At 46.9% G+C, this 19,729-nt stretch overlaps 1 protein-coding gene and 1 pseudogene across 4 annotated transcripts in view; one reads left to right on the top strand and one right to left on the bottom strand.

Annotated features, from left to right (window-relative positions):
* Positions 1–7,141, bottom strand: part of LOC145720265 (uncharacterized) — a 92,042-nt pseudogene extending 84,901 nt beyond the window's left edge. Inside the window, exons 1-3 of the transcript XR_014143152.1 lie at positions 7,000–7,141; positions 3,106–3,245; positions 1,194–1,380 (exon numbers count right to left, since the gene is read on the bottom strand). The product of XR_014143152.1 is annotated as an uncharacterized LOC145720265 (transcript). The remainder of the gene's footprint in view (positions 1–1,193; positions 1,381–3,105; positions 3,246–6,999) is intronic.
* The window catches only part of IRF2 (interferon regulatory factor 2), an 80,439-nt gene that overhangs the window by 15,308 nt on the left and 45,402 nt on the right, over positions 1–19,729 (top strand). The gene's annotated exons all lie outside the window — the stretch shown is intronic.

Genomic DNA, 19,729 nt, shown 5'->3' with positions numbered 1-19,729 from the left:
TATGAATAGGTTTACAGTAGACGGTTGTCCTTAATACGGATGAGAAAGCCAAGTTAGAGAACCAAGAGAGTGGATGGCAAGGTGCCCCGAAACAGTGCGTTAGCACAGCAGAAATTTTCAGGCTAGGGTGTCCTGTTGGCTTAAAGAGTGATGGGGATCTCGGTGTCCCCTCGGGAGTGAGACTGGTGGTTGGTGGTTGCGTTAGGCCGCTCCTCCCCGCCAGGCATGAGGTATGCTTGCTCACATTCTCTGAGTTACGCCCCATGAAGGCCATGGAAGGGCTGGTTCATGGATCATTAGGGTCAAGCCCAAAGTACAGGGACTGCGGAAGCCCAGAGGAGACTGACAACATTGGCTCTGCCACGCTGAGGCTCCTTCCCATCTGCATTCCCTCAGCAGGGCTGAAGTCAAAATGGTACCACCGTCGGGTGTGGAGGCCATTTCAGCCTGGCTGACTGGCTGCCTGGATAGCATATAAGGGATATTTGCTGGGCTCTCCACTTCCCTGTCGGGCTGAGGTTTGAAGATCTCATTCAAAGGCCCTAGATTTTTCTGGGTTATATTACAGTATATCACATTCTACGTCTTTTATTAATGACTGATAAATTTTGGAGTGCTGTCATGTGTTCCTCAGGGCTCAGCAAAATGACTTGCATGTACCCAATACTCAATAAATGTTGTCTGCCTTAAATTATAATGATTGGCCTAGTTCTCCTTTTATTTCCTGTCCAGACGTGGGCCCATCTGTAGTACCTTAGAGCTAATGGGACTCATGTGCTGTGTTGCCTAGTAAGGAACAGGACCAGACGGCCGGTGGAGAGCACATCAGCCATGTTTGTATGTGCCTTGGGGTGTATCGGGGTGGTTCCCCTCATCAGTCAACGGGGACCCTTGTTAAGGTGCAAGGACAAATGGCTGTCTGTTAATTAGCTCTGCCACTTCTGTCCCCGGGGCACAGCTTCTCCCTGTTACTAATGGTTCAAACCTGCCATGCACACTTCCTCCCTCTTGCCTTTATTTGTTATTCTCCCTTTTGTCTGGAATGTTCTTCCTTGCTTTACACCTGAGGATCCCTTACCTCTCTGGGCCCAGGTCAGATGCCCCGTCTTCTTGGAAGCCTTCCAGAGTTAGCTCTTCTGGGATTTTACATAATACAGTACAACTCCCCCAAAATGCCTCGCAAAAAATTTCACCTATATAAAACTCAGGGTCACACTGTTGTGAAGCTAATGAAATGGTGTTGGGGGCGGGGGGAGTCTGATGTGGAGAATGAACCGTGACCCAGTGTTGAATGCCCTGTTCAGTTATCACGAGCTCTCTTAGATCCTGAAGTGCATCATTGAAAGTTTTACCGTCCTCATTTTGTTTCTCTAGTGTTACCTGCAGGACAAGATACCTCATTTTGGAGTTGTTTGTTTATGTGCCTGGGTCCATCATTGCAGGGTCAATGCTGAGGACGGAGACCACGTCCTCATTTCCCTTGTGTCGCCCAAAAAGTTTGTCACTGTGCTTGGCACATAGGGCCCTTTACACTACCTGGCTCAATAAGATTTTTTGAATGAGAAGTTGAGTAAATGTAATTCAGAGGTTTGTTAACATACTAAGCTCAATTCATCTGGAAAATATTATGAAAGTAGTAAAATTATTCTTTTTTAGGTTGCATGCTTCTTGTAATCATTAACCCTCCACACACTTGTTTATCACTTACTCATAATAAGTTCTTCCCATCACAACATGTAGTTCATATCATCTGCTTTTTCCTCCCCGCCCCCTGCCCACCGTGGAGGGATCCATCCACTTCCTTCTCGCTGGTTTGCAGCCCTCTCGGGGAGCTTCCCCGGTGTAATCTGAAATTGGCCTCTCTACTTAGAGGGCAGCGAGAGATGGAGAAAGGAGCAGGCCAATCCTGGTTGGTCGGTGGCAGTTTTAATAAGCAAAGGGAACTTGCATTTGAGGGTTATCTTGGAGGCAACAAGACAATTGGCTCTCTGCACCTGCCCACCAAACCGTACAAGTTTCTATGGAGGCCCTGGGTTCAGTCACATCCACGGTGCAGGTGTTCTCAACATCACATCGCTGTCTCAAGGCTATGACCTTGGAGGAGCCTCTGGGAGCAGGAAGGGCAAGGAGAACGCACATTCCAAGGACAGGGGATGGGGCAAGGAGCGTCCTATTGCTGGGGTCCAGCTCACAGTTCAGCCGGCAGTTCCGTCTCTCCTGTGACCTTCTCCAACACTTATCAGTAAATAGTTACTACATACTGTTATTTGCAAGGCACTGTGCTTGATATCTGGGGAGGTTTAAAGATGAATAAGATGAGATTCCTGCTCACAAGGACTATACAGAGATATGCCTGTTTTCAAATTCACGAAGCTGTGAGCTTTGGGAGGAATCAACGGGTGGGATATGAATTCGGGAAGGTGGGACAGGCTGAGTTATGGCTCAGATTTTATTCAGGGGGCCTTCTGGAGTTGCTGGAGGATGTCGCACCAGGTGATATAATAATAATAGAAGAAGAAGGAGAAGAAGAGGAAGAAGAATAATCTTTATTTAAAGAGCTTACTGACTGAGGGGACAACTCAAAGGAAATCTTCAAAGGAAAAATGGCCCCCAGGGAGACTCCAGGCACAGCCTGTGGATGTGGACTGAGGGAGGGAAGCATTTATTCTTGTCGAGGGGGAAAGATAGACAGTTGCCTTCAAAGTCAACCTTTTTCAGAGCAAATTATTTTCAGGCAACTGTTTTTCGGGATGGCATGGGTTTTCAACTTAGTCTGCCACCAATGGATTTAAAATCAGATGGCAGTAAACGGTTTTGTCATTTGAGGCAGACAGGTTTTCTTAGAAGGTTCCGGGATGCTGGCCCTGCTGAGAATCCCCGTGACTTGCCTTTTCAAACCTCAGCCTTGAAAGCATTGCCCTCTGTTCTTTCCTCGTGTCCCCTTCCATGTCTTTTCTGTATCCCCAGCAGGACAAAACACGCCCACTGGCAGTCTGCAGAGTGTAACAAGGACTTGTGTGATAGCAACAATTCGGGGAATTCAAGTCCTTTCTGTCTCCTGCCATGCTCCTCCTCCCCAAGCAAGTGTATGCGTGGCTCACTTACCCACTTCGTTGTCCACACTTTTCTGAGACGCACCATCTTCTTGAACATCTTCCCTACTTTCCTGGCATACTTGAGGACCAAGATGTCTTTTCTGGGCTTTCGTTCTGCTGACTTAGATGGGTGGCCCCAGGGACACCAGCCTATTCATGGAAAAAGGGACAGTCTTAAGTGAACTCTTCACTTAACTCCCCAAAGAAGCCTTGCCTTTCAGAGTGCTTTACTTCTGTACTGCAAACGCAGTGCTCAGAGGACATGCTGATTAAGGGAAAATTAGGGTCGCTTGTTTTCCTGTTTTCCATATGGAAAGAAGGTTTGAACATGCAGGATGAGCCTGAGTCCATATGCTTGGAAATCTGTCCATGATTCTTGCTTTGCTGACTTGCAGAATCAATGCCATCTAGGTACTGCGGTCTGGGTCCAAACACACCCAGCAGTCACAGCATGATTTCTGCCCTTTGAGGTCCTGATTGCCTTCTATGAATTCTTCTGGAAAATACTTGAAAAAGGTGATGGATTTAAAAATACTCTTAGATGTTCATAATTTAGATGTATCTGGGGAGTAATTTATCTGTGCTACTGCATACAATTTTCTTATCTTCTTTTTTTTTATAAGAAAGAATATTACCTTTGCATCTGTAACATTTCATGATTATTGTAGATTTTTTTTTTTTTAAAGAAAGCATGTTTCACCCAGGCTTATTTAAATCTCTTGGGAGACATTCCTAGAAGTGACATGGCTGGGTCAAAGGTTGTCATTTAAAATTTTTAATACCGGGACACCTGGGTGGCTCAGTCGGTTAAGCGTCTGCCTTCGGCTCAGGTCATAATCCCAGGGTCCTGGGATTGAGTCCCGAATCGGGCTCCTTGCTCAGCAGGGAGCTTGTTTCTCCCTTTGCCTGCCAATCCCCCTGATTGTGCTCTCTCTCAATAAATAAATAAAATCTTTAAAAAATAAAATAAAATAAAATTTTTGATACCTATGGCCAAGCTGCTATCTGGAAATTTTGTACCTTTTTATACTATAACCCATGCATGATAGAAAGAGCTGTTGTAGATGTTTTACATGTTTCCTCATCTCTAATCCTTGCAAAGGCCTGTGAGAACAGATAGGGTGAGTAACCTGCCCAAGGTCACACAGCTAAGAAGAGATAGAGCTAGAGTTGGGAACGAGGCATCTGGGCCAGACTCCATATTGCACACTCTTGCCTTTTCTGCTCTGTTACCTCCATGGCAGCTGGGGGGGAGGGGGGCGGGGAGAAAATGAACAAAGTCATGCTGTGATGTGACTCTTCCAGCCTCCTGAGTCCCTAGGTATGGATATAATCTCCTTCGCCCTCATTCTAATGCAGCAGATAGGATAGGTGCAGAATGTTTTCCCTGAACCAAAACCTTTGGTCTGTACATTCTTAATGAAACTGTGTAATTCAGAAATAGTCACTTTTAGGAAGGAAGCACCGGGCCTTTTTCTCATTTCTCCCCTGCCTCGTACTGCAGGCTGCAAGCTAAAAAAAGGGCCAGGGCAGCATTAAATCTAGTACCCTGACGACCCCTCTTCGTGCCTCTGTCATCACGTGGTTGCCGGCAGCACCCGACGGGCAGTTGTCAGGTAGAGGGGGGAAGGTTCTACAAAGTTTTGTTTAGGGACGTCAGGTTTTAAACCCCTGCTTATCTCTGCTGCTGGATCTGGTGCGATAGATCACACACCCCAAAAAGTGTTTTCATCAGCGCATCCCTGGGGTCATACAGGGTCAGATGGCTCCCATTTTAGAAAAAGCCCCAGACAGCTCACTTATCTCCTTGTTCCATCCTTGTTTGTGGGTGATTTGTATTCTTAATTGTACCTCCCTCAGAACAAAGACCAAATGAAACAGAAAGTGTTGAGAAATGCTACAGTTCTGGCTCTGTGTTTTCTGTTTTTTTTTTTTTTTTTTTATTCATTTATTTGACAGACAGAGAGAGAGAGCACACAAGCGGGGGTGGGGGGGGCGGCAGTCAGAGGTAGAAGCAGGCTCCCCTCGGAGCAGGGAGCCCCACGCAGGGACTCGATCCCGGGACCCTGAGATCATGACCTGAGCCGAAGGCAGACACTTAACCTACTGAGCCACCCAGGCGCCCCTCTGTGTTTTCTTTCTGATCTTCCAAGCTCTGGGTGGCTGACTTGAAGGCTCCCATACCTGAAATGTTCCTGACTCGAGGCAACTGTCAGACGGAGGGCAGTGTCCCCAGTAAAGCTTGGGAAACACACCAGCTTGGTTTGAGGAACCAAAGGGCACAGGGGGATGAGTACTGTCCGTTCAAGGTCAGAGCCTATTTTTGGACACTCGGTTCTCATGATAATGGAGCTCCGTGGTGGGGAATCAGTTCTGGCAAGGGCTAAACTGCATCTTCCTGTTCCTAAAACGGTAATGATTATGGTGCCTGCCTCATAGGGTTCCTGTGAGGAGTAATGAGATCATGTATAGAAAGCATAGAATTTAACACCAGGTGCATTGTGGGTGCTGTATAAATAGTCATTGCCGTCTATTGACACCACCATCATGATCCGCTGAAGAACCAGGACAGCTTTTTTTTTTTGGAGGCAAGTTTTGACTTTTCAATGTGGATATTTATAGACAGTTCAAGTCAGTAAATGTAAGTGCTTTGGCCCTTATGGTGGGAAGGTCTCTGGGGCCTCTTCACCTTGACCGTCGTTAGCCTTAGTGTGTTTTCTTTCTTTACACTTCACACAGGAGAAACCGTGTGCCCCAGGATCTCGGACCCGACTTTCTGCCTCTGTCCAGCTTGTGTTGTACTTCTTACATGGCAGTGATAGCTAGGCCCTTTCATTTGAAGTCATTTTAAGTGATTAAAAAAAAAATGGAGCAGGGGATGCCTGGGTGGCTCAGTCGTTAAGCGTCTGCCTCCGGCTCGGGTCACGGTCCCAGGGTCCGGGGATCGAGCGCCGCATCGGGCTCCCTGCTCAGCCAGGAGCCTGCTTCTTGCTCTCCCGCTCCCCCTGCTTGTGTTCCCTCTCTAGCTATCTCTCTCTGTCAAATAAATAAATAAAATATTTAAAAGAAAATGGAGCAGGTAAACTTTCCAGACAGTTCTTTGAGTAAATGTGCATTTGTGGCACTGTAAGTATTTAGTGGTTTTGGTTCCGATGATCGTTGCCATAGAGCAGCAGGGCTTCTTCTTCTTCTTCTTCTTCTTTTTTAATTAAAAAAGTGAAAATATATCCATATTGCCAGGGAGGTCTAACATAAAGGCAAGAATACTTTTTAAATGGCTGCTTAAGATGGCAAATTTTATAAAAAATGTTCTGCAGAAGTATTTCCCTACTTTTTAATGTGCAAAAGAAGTTTGCATGAAACTTTTCCATTTTGGGACTAAAACTGTGCTATTATTATTCACTAATTTAAGCATAGTGCATGCCAGATTAATTTATAATGTAAGTACAGTTTAAGGAAGAAGATGCTGATTTCCTTGTATAATATGGGAACACTAATATATTCCAAGGGTAGAAATAACTTGAAATTAATTACAGATCCCACATCTCCTATTTGCAATCCAAAAAGCCCTGAAAACTGAAAGTTTTTATCATGACTCATTTGGCAGGATGGGCTGCCCCGAATTGCCATGCTGCTATTCATAGCTTTCACTCATCCCAATCAGTGTGAATGTTCATGTTTTACTGCAGAAATATTGCTGTGTTGGATTAACGGGTTCTGCTCTAGATATTGCTGGGGGTGTTCTGGTTCCATGTGGCAGATGCACCATATTCTCTCTCTAGTATCCCCACATGGCTGAACTCTGAAACCTACCTGGTCCGAGGATTTTGAATAAAAGAGCTACGTTCTCCCATAACCAGAACATCCCCACGTCCTGGTTTTTCCAGGGACAGTCCCTCTTTACATCTGTTCAGAGGCAAGGTATAATTATTAATAAGGCCCCATTCACACTTAGAAGTGTTCCGTTTTGGACAGTAAATGATTTGGTCACCATCCTGACCATCGATGAGTTCTCGGTAAACGGCCGGCGCGGTGCTGATGGGCATTGGTAAGTTTCTAGTGAGCTGTCACATATAAGGCTTTGAAATAAACAAGGTTCCACATTACATTTTGAAACCCTGTGATAATTTGAAGCGCTGTTTATAAGAAAGAATTTTTAAAAGGTGTACACCCTGCTGCTTTCTTAGACAACATTCCCCGCAGCATGTATATGTACCTTTTCATTTGGCAGATCCTTGCTTTCCTTATTGTAATTGCTTGTGCACCAGCCTTCTTTTCCTAGTTCGCAAGCGCCTCTCTGTTCCCCCCCACCCCGTCATGATCGTTGATGCCCGGCATACATCATAAGCTCATAAGGTTTATTTATGAAGCCTCAGCCTTTGCCATGTTCTAGGACCTGGGAAGAGAGCGCGGTGAGCAAGCAGAGATGCTCTGCGGCCTCATGGAGGTTCTCATCAAGCGGGGTAGACAGATTTGGGGGCCTGGCCTGGAGAGACCAAGGAGGCTTGCTGGGAAAGTGGTTTGGGGAGCTAAAACGGGAAGAGTGTGAGGTCGGGCAGTGAAAGGGGCAGAGGCCTTGGGGCAGCCCCACTGGCTGGAGGTTTGGGAAGGAAGGACAGTAGAGGGAGAGGAAGCTGGAACCAGCAGTGGGCTGTAAGCAGGTCTTATCTGTGCTTTCGCAGGGGGAGGTTTCTGGCTGCAGGGCAGCTATCAGATTAGGGCTGGAGGGCAGAGCTCACGGATCGGCCGCCTGGCACTGGGTCTGCTGCAGGAAGGAATTGTTCCTGACCCACTGGGGGCACTTTCTATTCTCACAGCGTGACAGTTATTCTCTTGGAAATCTGTGCTCCGGCCAAAGTCGTTACTGCAATGTTCCGCCAAGTTAGAGCAAGTAGAACTGAAGGGTATTCAGGCTTCCGAATCCTGCAAGTTGAGAAAGTTGTAAATGAGAAGCACGCCGCAAAACCCTTACTCACGGTGGGCGTTTCGGGAGCCAAGCGCCTGACAGGCTGAGGGAGGGGTAGCCGTCCTTGCCAGAGGGATGAAACTATGCTGGGAAAGCCTGCTTTGGGGACACTGGATGACCACCAAGAGCTGGCCTGAAACGTCCTGCAGAAGATATGCTGGTGCGGGGCTTCGGAAGGCCGGCTATCTGGAAAAGGCGGTCAGGGGCGGCCCAGGCTCGGGGGCTTCTGACTGCTTTTCCTTTGCTGCTAACTTCACTGACAGGGTGAGGCAGCGTCCCTGGGACAGCACCCTTGTGTTTCCAAGTGTAGGTAACTGCTAACTGCTGTTAAATATTAGTACAAAAGTTAGGAGGTCAATGTTTCATGCTTAACTCAGAGAGCCTTCTCTAAACTATGCAGGCGAGCTCCTGGTCACTTCTGGTTTTCCAAACAACCTGCCATTTAAGTGAATTATGGACCATCACTCCTCATCTTCCCGGGGAAATGAAGCTTCAAGGCCCCTCGTTGAGATAATTGTTGCTTGATGGCGCTGCCCCTGATGGATGGACAGATATCGTGATTGATGCGTGTGTTTAATCCATTCGTGGTGCCTGGACTGAGAAAAAACTGCCAACAGTTTCCTTGAAGCACCAGAGAGGGACTTTTCTAGAATTTGTTGTATTTGCAGAAAAATGTATTTGCTGTTGTTTCCCCCTCTGGACGGTAAATCACTTACGTACTCTGCTCTCGTCTTTCTCACCAAGTCCTTTTCCTCACAACTAATTTCAGACTTACACGGTCATTGCAAGAACACGGCAAAGCATGATCCAACATGATCATGTGCAGAAGCAGGCCATTGACTTAGTGCCGCCTAATCCACAGACCCCATTCAGGTCCGCTGGTTATCTTCACAGCGACCTTCATGGCAGAGGGATCCGACCCAGGCTCAGGTGTCCTGTCCCCTCTGTCTTTCTGTAACTTCTGTGATCTTGAGATTTTTTTGACAGTGACAAGCCTGCTGTTTTACAGAATGCCCATCCGTTAGGGCTTGTTGGCAGTTCACTAGTGGATAGATTGAGGTGGCGTATTTTCCACAAGACTCTCACAGACACGGTGCTCCGTTCTTACTGCGTCCTCTAGGTGGTGAATGACCTTGACTTGTTTCTTTACTGGTGATGTTCATTTGATCATTTGGCTTAAAGAGGTATCTGTCAGGCTTCTCCTTTGTAAGGTTATTCTTTTTCCTTTTGTGATAAGAAATACTTTGTGGGTGGGGTGCCTGGGTGACTCAATTGGTTAAGTGTCCGACTCTTGATTTTGGCTCAGGTCATGATCTCAGTGTCACGAGATCGAGCCCTGCTTGGGCTCCACGTTGGCCAGGAGGCTGCTTAAGATTCTCTTCCTTGGCCCCTCCCCCTTTCATAAAAAAATATTTTGTGGGAGGTACTTCAAGACCTTGTACGTGTCCCAGTTCAAGTGAGCCTTTAACTCCCTGGTTTTAGCATCCACTGATGTTCCTGGTGGTGTGGTTACTTCTTCGATAGCTGCCAAGTGGTGATTTCTGGTTCCATACTCTGTCCACACTTACTACTTGGCATTCTGCTTTATCGAAGAGCTTTCTCTTCTCCCTGTTTACTTTTTCATTGATTCCTATTTCATTCAACACACTTCTATCAGTATTTTGATGTTCAGATTATCCCCGATTTGGCTGGTGGGAGCCCCTTGGCTGCTGTGTCCTCTTGCTGTGTCCCCAGAGTTCTTTGGACACTTCCTTACTTTCTGGTCCTCCAAAATGGTTCATGTTTATCTTTTGCATTCTCTGCCCCAGACCTGCAATCAGCCATTTTCCCAAGAAGCCGTGATTCCTTTTAGTGGAGAATGGTATTTAGAAACTAAGATTTGGGTATTATGTGTGCTTACCACCAATGGTATGTGGCCGTCCCCAGACCCTCTTAGTGGGCAGGGAATATATGTGCCGTACACAGACACAGATTTGTACATCTATATTTATTTCTGTATTTATCGAGATATATGATGAACTATGAATTCAGTCCTTATTTTCTTCCAACACCCGGGGTTATTCTAGATTTCTTCCTCTGTTTGAACTTCCTTCTCCAAAAGTGAGAAACCTGGCTCCCATTATCCTTAATGTATTAATTAATTTACTCAGTTGCCTGCAAGTATCTAATCTCACGTCCCCACGGCCTCCCCATGGCAATGAGGTTGTCCCCCCACCTCATTCCTTGGGCTCCTGTGCTCTGGATGGGACTGCTGCCCCTGGACAGGAGCCCTGTCACCTCACTTGGGACACCCCACTCTAGGCTTCCGTCTCCCCCAGTGTCTATCCTCGCTGCCCCACATCGGCTTCAGTACTCCCCACGCTACAGGCCACTGCTTCCTTCCCCCCCAAGGGCCAGGACCCCACACTAGCATGCTTCTGCTCTGCTCCCCGAATGTCTACTATTTTCAGATTGTTAGGGCTGCCATAACAGAGTACCACAAACTGGGTGATTTAAACAACAGAAATTTATTGCCTCATGGTTCTGGAGGCTGGAAGTCTGAAATCAGGGTGTTGGCAGGGTTGGTTTCTTCTGGGGACTCTATGGGAGAATCTGCTCCCTGCTTCTCTGCTTGATTTGGTGGCAGCTGGTAATCTTTGGCTTTCCTTGGCTTGTGGATGCATCCCCCCAACCCCCATCTCTGTCTTCCTACAGCCTTCTCCTCTCTGTGTATGTGTGTGTGTCCAGATTTCCCTCTTCTTGTAAGGACACCAGTCATGTTGGATTTAGGGCCCATCCTAACCCAGTATGATCTGATTTTAACTTGATAATATCTGCAAAGACCCTATTTCTGCATAAGTTTATGTCCACAGGTTCTGGGTGGACATGAATTTGAGGGCCACACTCTTCAACACAGTACATCTGCTTTGCACAATTCCAGCTAATGGGCTTTTGGACTACATCGTCCATGAAGGGAGGGAGGGGGGAGGAAGGATAGACAGAAACTCCATCGTTCTGGGAAGAGTGTTGTTTTTTTTTTTTTAAGATTTTATTTATTTATTTGACAGAGAGAGAGACAGCGAGAGTAGGAACATAAGCAGGGGGAGTGCGAGAGAGAGAAGCAGGCTTCCCGCCGAGCAAGGAGCCCGACGTGGGGCTCGATCCCAGGACCCTGGGATCATGACCTGAGCCTAAGGCAGACGCTTAACGACTGAGCCACCCAGGCACCCCGAGAAGAATGTTCTTTACTGCCATATTATACTTATTCTCTGATCTAAAATTAGAGCACTCTGCTGCCATCAGGGCTGTTGGAAACCTCAGGACTTGGAGTGAACACGGGATGGCACTCATTAGGATGTGGCTTTACGATTCCTCCTGGGGATTATACCCTCCCACCCCCGAGACACCCTATGCTGTAATGGATGGCAGCTTTTTACTCACTGTTGAGCAAACCTCCTCACTTGGTCTGCTGCCGCTGGGGTTGGGGTGCTCCCCTGGCCCCTGGCCGCCCAGTTCCGGGCCACACAGCTGTGTCCTGGTGCACGTCGTCAGTCCTGTACCAGGCGGCGCCGGCCTCTGTGGGAGTCGGCTGGAGCATTTGTGCGGGGTGAGCTCTGACTGTGGTCATGAAGGGTGCCCCGTGTCAGCGCCCCGACTCAGCAGCCGTGCCCAGCATATCCTGGAAGTGTGTTGCCCTGCTTTTTTTTCACTTATTAACTTGTATTATATTCTGAACTATATTAACTTATATATTACTTATATGGAATATATAAAAACACATAGAATATATACTTACATATATTAGCTCTGTGTTAACATATATATGCTGATCACTTTCTCATACAAATGGAATACTCTTCTAGAGGCACGGTTTTTCATTATTTGAGTCTACCACATGTTATGTAACCATCTCCATACTGTCTGGTGTTTGGATCAATTTAAATTTTTTGCTGTTGTAAATCATGCTCCGTCAAACGTCCTTGATCAAAAATTTGTGTCGGTGGAAACTATTGATTATTAAATATCCACTGTTGACCAGATAGTAGGCGAGGCACTTTGCACATCTTACTAGTCCTACCACAAACTCTAAGGAAGTTATCCCCATTTTACAGGTAAGAATACTGAGGCTTAAGGATCGGGGGTTCTGCTACCCTCTGCGTTTGGTTCCTGAGGCAGTGCCCTGGGGAGTTGGCCAGGGTTGCTGAGGGAAATACTCCTAGACCTGCATGCCTCCTCCAGTTTTGGAGAAAGTGGTGGAGTCTAAGAGATTTCTGAGTTTTTAGAGCAATGGCAGGTTGAATTCTCAGGGTCACAACTCCCCCGTTCTAGCCTCAAATAGGGCATGGTGATAAGGATGGGGCACTAGCTCCTTGGGACACAGGCCTCTATGGCCTTCCCTGGTCTCCACCCTGCTCATGGGTGGCCGTGCTGTCCCCAAGTCATGGTGCCTGTCAGCCCTGCATTGTGGCCGCCCTGCTACTCAGTGACAAATAAGGGTAGTGCAAGGCCCTGTGGCGATCAGAATCACTTATTCCGGGTCAACTTAATTAGCGAAGAGTCAGACAAGATCAATTATCATTAACATCCAGCTATTTCTTGGGCCCATTCTATCCGTATGAGCAGGAAGGCTGTTGTGGTAAGAGTTGAACCTGCATTGGTCAGGGAAAGCTTTTTGGGAAGGGTAGATTTAAAAGTGGCCCTTCATTCCGAGAGGGAAGTAAGTTGGTGTGGACGGACGTAGGACAAACAGGGTGTGGAGGGAGTACAGATGTAGGCAGGTTGGCGTGGCGTTTGCAGGCATGAGGTTTGGCACTCGTTAGAGGTCCTGATACTAAAAATGAGGGAGAAGCAAAATGCCCTCATAGCCCGTGTTTGCTCTGCATATACACTGACAGGGTGGAAATTGACAAATACCCCAAATGTTTACCACCTGAGTGGTTTTCAGTACCTTACACGGATGTTCATGCAAAATGTGCATTGAGGTGGTAGAGCATCTATGGGTCTTATGTGTGCTTAGTTCTTGGGGCCCATCAAGAGTCACTCATATGTGGAATTTAAGAAACAAAACAGATGAACGCAGGGGAAGGGAAGGAAAAATAAAATAAGACAAAATCAGAGAGGGAGACAAACCATAAGAGACTCAACTCTAGGAAACAAACTGAGGGCTGCTGGGGGTGGGTTGGGGGAATGGGGTACCTGGGTGATGGGCATTAAGGAGGGCACGTGATGTCATGAGCACTGGGTGTTATATGCAACGGATGAGTCACTGAACTCTACCTCTGAAACTAGTAATGCACTGTATGTTAATTAATTGGTACAAAAAAAAAAAAGAAAAAAGGAAGAAGAAGAAGAAAAAAGAATAGGCTGGGCAGGGCGCACTTTCTCCCTCCCCTCCTTTCTGAAGACTGCCCAGGACCCAGGTGGCCCATGCTCTGGGCCAGGTGACCCTGCCTTATGGCAGAAGCAGAAACTAAAACAACTGGAGAACGCACCCAGTGACAAACACACAGATAACAAACCCTCTGGTTCTCTCCCGTTGCTTTCTTGAAGAGGGGATGGAGGTGAAGGGGTAGAACGTAAGAAGATCGTTTTATTTTGGAGTGGGGAAATACTGTTTTCCTAGTACAAATTACAAAAATAAAGCTCTGGCTGGACAGGATACGCAGTACGTCTTGCTGATTTCCACCAGCCAGGAAGGTACCCAGAGGGGCAGGAAGTACGAATTAATGGGGGGTGGTGCTGGGTAATGGAGGTCGGGAAGCTGCTTTCTATGCGTCGGGCCCAACCAGTGTGGCTGGAGCGGTGCTTACTGGCCACGGGGCTCTCTCGGCCCTGGGAGCCCCTTCAGCACAGACTGGGAGGTACTGGGCCCTCCATGCCTCTTTATGTGGACCCCAGTTTGACCTCATGGTCCGAAGGCCAAGTAAGGGCCTAAGACCCCCTGTGCTGAAATGTGAACTCAGCCACTCCGTAGCTCTGTGACCTTGGGCAAGTTACTTATTAACCTTATGTGTCTCAGTTTCTTTATCTGTAAAATGGAGATTTTAGGAGCACCTACCTTACAGGATGGTGGCAAAGCAAGTGAACTAATAATACTCATAACAAGCTGAGAACTTGCCTGACACTGTTGAGCACTTAAGACTCACCAACTATTGCTCATATCATTGTCACGTAGCATGGGATCCTGGGCGCTCTGGACCTGCCAGCTGGTGGTGTTTTCAAGGGCCTGCAGGTCTAAACAGGGATATGAGTTACTCACACAGAAGCTCCCCCACTTACCAACAGGTTGCCTTCCGAAAGGTGATTAAGCTTGCAGAGCGTGAGTCAGCCCTTTTAAAACCAGGCTTTTCTCAAAAAAACCCAAAAAACCAAAAACACCCCAAAAAACAAAAAACCAGAAAAAACAAACAAGCAAAAAAAGAACAAGCAAACAAAACAAAACAGGCTTTTCTCAAAATAGAGCAGTTTCAATGTCAGGTGGCTAACCTGCCTCTTCAAAACCCCCACAAGGGTGTCCTAGGCAGATATTTTGTTTTGAGCAAACACCTGAGCACTCACTATGATTTGGAAAAACCAGAACTGGCCTTGAAACTCTGTGTCCATCTGGTGTGAATGGTTTGTCATTCACACCAGCCACAGTTCAGGTGTTCACTAGCCACACGTGGCTGGTGGCTCCCTTGTTGGACTGTGCGGGTACAGAACGTGTCCAGAATTGCTGGAGAGGGCTGATCTTTATTTATCAGGTGCCTGTTTGATGCAAAGTGGAAGTCAACACAGATGTACATATTAACACATGTAGCAATGTTAACCCAGGTGTCCGGCTTGAAAGGAGCATAGGATATATATTGGAGGCAGTGTTTTAGGAATTCAAGGGAAGTTTTGCAAAGGGGTGGCTGGCTATTTCCAGGCTAGGCATTTCTCCCAAGCTCTAGCCTCCATGGGTCTAATGGCCCACCCAACGCTTTCTTTTTTTTTTTTTTTGATATCCCAAAAATATCTCAAAGCCAATAGACCCAAAACCAATCTCAGTATTTCTTCTCTTAAACCTTCCACATTCCCCTTGCAGAGAGTGGCATCACTACTCGCCTGGTCTGAAGAAGGAAAAAAGGAGGGCATGGAAGTCCAGATACGTTTGAAGAGGGAGCGGAGTCAGAAACTCAGAAAGAAGAGCCTGGTGGCGTCTGTTTTTCTCTCTGAAGTGAGAGGCAAGAGCCTTTCCGGGATTGATGAGTGTGGCTGTGAATTAGGCAGTGTAGAAAGATCTGAGATCATTCCTGTGGGGTACAGCAACAGGGGCTGATGAGGGAGAAGCAAAAAAGATGTGCAGATAAACCATCAACGTGTCATGGTAGAGTCGGGACTGGGCGTTATTCGGCCCAGGCATGAGTTTGTGACACATGAGCAAGCAAGAGGGAGGAAGTGAGACCCATTTGTAGTGGAGAAGTGCTAGGCAGCTGTGTTGGGCAGAGAATGGGGCCAGAGAATGGGCACTCGGAGACGGGACAGGGGAGCGGGGCTCGTTGGGTGGGGATGGGCGGCAGGGCTCTGGGCCCCCTCTCTGAAAAGTGCGTGTCTGCATAGACAAGAGTGTGTCCTGTGTTTCTTCAACGCTTGCTCTCTGGATGGAGAGAACTCCTGTTCTCTTTAGGCTGCATTGAGAACTGTTTCCTAGAATGACTGTTGGCTCACCAACAGTACAGAAAACCAGTGACATATTTTGGTGTCTTTTGAACACACATGTGGAGGCCATAAGTCAGTTTTGGTTGCAATGATGCAGTGCAAGTTACTATCAGATGCTCAGTCACACTGTTTCAGGTACCAGAGTAGTTTGTGGTCAGAGATAGGGAAATTTTTGTAAAGTAACTATGGTAATATCTTCTGAAAGGAGATAGAAAACACGTCCAATAAGAAAATTGTGGGTAGAATGGCAAATATGCAAAACTATAATTTGGATGATTCTCAGTATGGGAAACTTGTTCCGTGGTATTTAAAGGCATTTTAGAATTCTAATTTCATATGTATTTATATTCTATTCATGATGAAATCTATTCACCATTGGCGTCCTCGTTTTCCTATGACTCATTTGGAGATGTTTATTATACAAATGGGATCTGGAAGGCCATTGAGCTGATGGTACTGAATGGCAGTGATATCCACACGTAGCTGCATATCCAAATTGCCCTGGGATAATAAAAAAAAAAATTCTTGGTTCTTAATCCCTGGAGATTCTTATTCAGTGAGTCTAAGATGGGATCAGGGAGTCCTTTTTTTTTTTTAATTCCCCAGGTAATAATGTAGCACAGGCATTTTGGGGGTGCTGGTAGAGGTGAATGGAAAGTAACTAGGGGTGTTGATACATTGAGGGTAGCCATTTCCAGCAATCCTGTCCCCATTATTCAAGGTCGAGCTCTTTTTTTTTTTTTTTAAGATTTTACTTATTTATTTGAGAGAGATAGAGAGAATGAGCAGGGAGGAAGGGCAGAGGAAGAGAGAGAGAAGCAGACTCCCTGCTGAGCAGGGAGCTCGATGCAGAGCTGGATCCCAGGACCCTGGGATCATGACCCGAGCCGAAGGCAGACGCTTCACTGACTGAGCCACCCAGGCGCCCCAAGGTTGAGCTCTTGAAAAGCCCACATAGTAGGAGAATTCATGGTTGAATTGCTTAAAACCTTGAGAAGAACTGGGCTAGAGACTAAAATTATTAAATGCATCTGTGACGCGCATCTTTCGAAAGTTCAATAAAATAAAACAGTAAGTGCATGGAGTGAGGATTACATCACTGGTAACAGTGGATATCACACAATTGATTTCCCTTGCGTATTAACGCTCCTGAAGTTTAATAAAACTTGTTGAAATTGGTTTTGCATTGGTGCAGGTAACATGTACACTAAGAGGCATGTCTTCTCTGGGTCTGGTGCTCATCCCAATGTTAAAATGTCTTCCTGATTTCATGACTGGTAATTGTTGACTTCATCCTCCAGGGTCCCACCAGAGTGTGCAGAGTGATGTGAATACTGTAGGCAGAGACGTATTAAGGTTAGCCAACTGGGCGGGTCTCAAACCCCACCCTCAGATTCAGCGTCCTATTATCTTAGCTCTGAACACGATTATTTTCATGCCAGGCACTTGTTGTTAAAATTCTCTCGTGCTTCTCACGTCTGTTTTCCAGGAGTCCTTACGGTTCTAAGGTTCACCATATCCTTCTCTTCTGCTTCCTACTTTCCACTCTGAACTCCCCCTCCCCCTGCACCCACAGGTGCACACACATCGTGCACACACCTGGGGAGCGGTTCGGCCAAATAAAATGCTTTTTATACCCTTTTTTACCACAGTACCAGGATAATATAAAATTGGAAAAAAAAAATAAAACAACCTTACCCTTATTGGGGCGACTCTCATAGTTTGTATTCTGTGTTCACATACATTAAAACTGAAGTGCCATAAATTGATTTCATGACCCAGTGTTTGAAAAACACTGGCCTGGGGGTTTTTGGCATCTTCTTTGGAATCAGGTGGATCCGGATTTGAATCCTAGCTTTACCACTTACTAGCTCTGCAGCTTGGTAAGCAGCTTCATTTCCTCATCTGTCAAATGGAGATAGGATACTATACCTCATAGAACTTGTTTGAAGATTAAATGAAGTAACGCGTGAAAAGCCCCTGGCCTAGGGTCTGATTCCTAGGAAACACTTGGACAGGGTGATGGGGACAAGGAGGGCGATGATGACGGCGAGGATTTTCGGTTTTCAACTCCAGCCTTCTTCCTCTCAACTCACGTGATTTTGAACTGGAATTTTTAACTTTTGCCAAAAGGGTACAAAGGTCGGTGTGAGGAGTGTAGAATCTCATGCAAGAGGCACTTGCATTTGGGGAACGATTACCGAATGTTCAGGAAAGTTACTACTAGATGTCGCTAGTACGTTCCTACACGGGGCTTGCCACTTGCGTCACTTCCTGTGCGTTCCCGCAGCCTCCACCCTGGACCCGAGCAGTAGCCGCTGGCTCATCTCCTTGCCTCCGTTTGCCCCTCTGTGACTGCTATACGTGACTAATCTCAGGCTGGTACCCAGCATTTTAGGAGCCTCTGTCCACCAGCTGGGCGATGGCGGGTACAAGCCTTGGTCCCTCTTCTAGGGGCTTGGGTGACTGCGACATGGTTTTTTCTTCTTTTTTTTAAAGTCACCTTTTCAAGCTATGCTTTTCCTCCTCCTTAAAATGGGGATAACAATATTTAACTGATAAAGGCCGGTGTGTGGGTTAGCGATGATTTCTGTAAACCACCCAGCCCGTGCTGCTCACCTGCTCACCTGCTCACCTGCTCGCGGACTCTCACGAAGCTCCACCCACATTGGTGCCCAAGTCAGTTGCTCCGCCCACGTCAGCAAACCCACCTTCCCCGGTCCTGCCTCTGCCCTTTATACCAGCCTTCACCTTTGCCTGGCTTGCTTGCCACCCTCTCTGTGCCTGGACTATTCCTCCCCATCCTAATAAGCTCTTCCTGTGCCTCAAAGCTTTCCCTTACCAACCCATCCGATAACGATTTATGGATTCCTCACGCACTAGTTCCCGTAGTCGGCAATTAATCGTATACTGCCTTCTGATCTCTAGTGCAGTCTTTTATTATCATAATTATAGTATTATTAGGTCGCTTTATAGGATTTATGTCTCATACCCCCAGTTAACTTATTAATTCCTTGAGGGTAGTGATCAGGTCTCACACATCTCTGAATCCTCCCTAGCACCTAGCAGAGTGCCTTGCAATAACGTGGGTTTAATACATATTTGTCCATACACTGGATGACTGGGTACTGCAGTAGGAGTACCTGCTGTAGGAGCAGAGGGTCCCAGGTTAGAGCTGAGAGAGAAGGTTTCGTCGATGAAAAGAGATTGGAGCTAGCTTTTGTTAGGAGGGAAGAGGGGGGGCGCCTGGGTGGCTCAGTTGGTTAAGCGACTGCCTTCAGCTCAGGTCATGATCCTGGAGTCCCTGGATCGAGTCCCGCATCGGGCTCCCCGCTCAGTGGGGAGTCTGCTTCTCCCTCTGACCCTCTCCCCTCTCATGCTCTCTCTCACTCTCTCTCTCTCAAATAAATAAATAAAATCTTTAAAAAAAAAAAAAAGGAGGGAAGAGGGGTGGGCACATGGCTGTGTAAGGGCTATCAGGTGACAAGAGCCCTGGCAGGTTACTTCTAAAACAGATCAATGTCCCAGGTGCTGAAGAAATGGGATGGAGTGCTGCTGTGATCAGACTCACGCTGAAGCCCTCTTCTTAGCTGCGTGGCTCCAATACTCTTGCCTTCCCTCTTCCCCAGTTTTGACCCACCTCCTGTGCCCCTGCAACTGGGATCTGATGAGCTGTGGGGCTGCTGGTGGAAATTCTTCTCTGAGTGAAGATGCTTTTATTTCCACTTCATTCTCGACGGAGATTTTTGCTGTAGCTCAGCTTTTTACAAATAGCAGCTTTTTCTTTGAGTACCTTACGGACACCTTTCCGTTGTCTTCTGTCTCCCAGGGTTTCTGTTGAGTAGCCACGGTAAGGCTTCTGGGTCTTGGGGTTTTTGTTATTCGTTTTTTGAAGGTGATGCCTGTTTTTTCCCTCTGGCCGTCTTTAAGATTTTTCGCTGTGATTTTGGTTTTCAGCACGCGTACTGGAGTGTCGTGTTATTTGTATTTGTCCGTTTGGGGTTTGTAG

Source organism: Leptonychotes weddellii, chromosome 2 (genome assembly GCF_054177405.1).
Source record: "Leptonychotes weddellii isolate Sample4059 chromosome 2, ASM5417740v2, whole genome shotgun sequence".
NCBI classification, from domain to species: domain Eukaryota; kingdom Metazoa; phylum Chordata; class Mammalia; order Carnivora; family Phocidae; genus Leptonychotes; species Leptonychotes weddellii.
The sequence above is the reverse complement of the archived record's forward strand: the minus strand, read 5'-3'. Positions and strand labels throughout refer to the sequence as shown.